Raw genomic sequence first — 2725 nt, forward strand, 5'->3', positions numbered from 1 at the left:
GCCTGGGACCATCTAAGAACCACAAATGCTCAGGCTGCGGCCAAACCTTCCAGTGACGACCCAGGCACCTGTGCTTTCACAAGCTTAAGACCACTGCTTGAAAAGACCCACAGCCGAGTTAGCCATCCAAGTCCACAGGTTCTTAAAGAAGCTCCTGTGTACAGTGCCCTGCTTCATCTTAAAACAAAGAGAAAAGACCAGCGAAGGATACATTCTAGTGATTCTACTCGACTCCACGAGCAGTAACCGAGCACTGGCCACGGGGTGTCATCATATTTAATCACCACAACGACCTAATGAGTTCGACACAATTACCAGTATTTCTACAGGTAAGGAAGTTAAACCCTAGAGAGTGTACTAGTTTACTATGACAGTGAGGCGAACATCCAAACTCACCTGAATTTAATCCTAGGCTTTTTGCCCAGTTAGAGCTCTGGTGACTTACTGCGTAAGGCATCTGACTGCTAACCAGAAGGCTAGCAGTTCAAATCCACCAGCCACTCCTCGGAAGGAAGACTAGGCAATCTACTTCCGTAGACATACTGCCTCGGAAACCCAAGGAGGGGTCACTATGAGTCAGGACCAGCTCGACGGCAGTGAGTTTTCAGTGCTCACGGGTGTGTGTGTGTGCGTGGATGTGTGTGTGTGCACGTGGATGTGTGTGTGTGATGGATGTGTGTGTGTGCATGGATGTGTGTGTGTCGTGTACACTCTCACATACCAGCTGGCCTCGAGTCAACTCTGATACACGGTAACCCCGCACGGGTCAGAGGAGAACTGCTCCGTAGGGTTTCCAATGGTGACTGTTCAGAGTACATCGTGTGTGTGTGTGTGTGTGTGTGTGTGTTGTGTACTCTTCCATACTAGCTGGCCTCGAGTCAACTCTGACACACGGTAACCCCATGTCGGTCAGAGGAGAACAGCCCGTAGGGTTTCCGACAGGTGACTGTTCAGAGCACATTCCTGACCTTTCTTCCAAGATGCCTCCAGGTGGTCTCGAGCCAGCACCCTCAGTTTGCAGCCCAGCATGTGGGCCGACTGCATCATCAGCGACTCCTTGTGTCCTCTAGCGCTGCTGACAGCATTACAAGCGGGCGGCTCCACAAACAGACCTGCCTTCTCACGGTCAGCAGGCTGGCCGTCTAACGCAGCCACCAGCTCCAGGCAGGGCCCCCTCTCTCCGGAGGCCCTGGCACAGTCCTTGTCTCTTCAGCTTCTGTTCCCGGCTCCAGCGAGATCTTCAAGCGGCCTGGCACCTCCTGCCTTGTCTCTGCTGCTTCTCTGTGCCTCTCAGCCCTCGGAAGAGACTCCAGACACACCCTAACTAATCCTGCCTCATTCACGTAAAGACAGCCTGGTCCCACATGGGATCATAACCTCAGGTACAGAGGGGAGCGGAGTCCCGGTGGCACAGTGGTTAACGCACTCAGCTGTCAGCCAGGTCAATGGTTCCAAGCCCCCAGCCGCTCTGTGGGAGAAAGCCTGCCCCCATAAAGACTGACCGACTTGGCAACCCCATGGGGCGGTTCCACTCTGTCTTAACGGGTCACTATGAGTCACAATCATCTCAATGGTTTGGGATAGTAGTTAGCATTTACAACACCTATTTTGGGGACGTAAATTCAATCCATAACACTCTTCACCCTACACAGCACACAGGTAAGACTAATGAGGCTGTCCTATACTGACAGGCTAATAACAACAGCTATCAGTCTGCAGGAACAGGATGGAAATTGAGTCTGCAAAACAGTCGAACAATTTCGCAACTTTCTCAAGAGAACACGGAGCAAAGCAGGCATCCAGATGAATTCCGAATCAAACGTTAAGACTCCAGAGCTCCCGCCACCACGCTCTGAACCCCAGTCCTGCCTCCCTCATCCCAGCATCACGTGCCCTTAATATCTGAGACTCACTGACAACCCCTAGTCCACTGTTCCAAACACAGGAATTGTGAGAATGCAAGCTGATTTACAAATATATCCCAAATGACAGGGTATCATAAAAAACAATTTAGCCAGTCATCAGAATTCAATTTAGCAGAAAACTACATGGTTATAAACGGACCTGCCTCCACAGCTAGGAAGCTCCACTCCTACTGCCAGCGGCTCCAACGTCTGCAACACCGCCCTCCACCCACCAAGGCGCTCCCCCGTGTTGAGAGCTCCTCAAACCCCTGCCCAACACTCACCTGACTGCAACCTCATTGTCACAAACACCGCTCACGGCATAAAGCTCACGGACTGTGAGACACGCACAAAAACCCAGAAACCAAACGCAGACCAGAACACAACCTCTCAGTGAACAAACTGGACTGGGGAGGCACACGCTGTTGCGGCACGGTGGCTCGGTGCCCGCCTGCCACGCGGGAGACGCAGGTTCGATCCCTGGCCTGGTTTGATTCCCAGCCGATCCATCTCACGTGCAGCCACCACCCGCCGGCCAGTGGAGGCTGGCGCGTCGCTGGGATGCTGAACAGACTTCAACGGAGCCTCCAGACTCAGACCAGGAAGCAAGACCTACGGCCAGACATCAGCCAGTGAGAACCGTACAGATCCCACCAGGCTGACCCACGACGGACCATGGCAGCGGCCCGGTCCACGGGGCCTGGCCAGTGAGGCGGGGACCTTCCCACCTGCCAGCAAGTAAGAGCCCCTCACACTCATCACACGTCGCTATCACAGATCAGCATGGAAAAGACACAGAGCAACCCGCTTAGGCTCCTTGA

This window comes from Orycteropus afer, unplaced genomic scaffold, assembly GCF_000298275.1.
Source record: "Orycteropus afer afer isolate SDZICR_OR568_19922 unplaced genomic scaffold, OryAfe1.0 scaffold00083, whole genome shotgun sequence".
NCBI lineage: Eukaryota > Metazoa > Chordata > Mammalia > Tubulidentata > Orycteropodidae > Orycteropus > Orycteropus afer.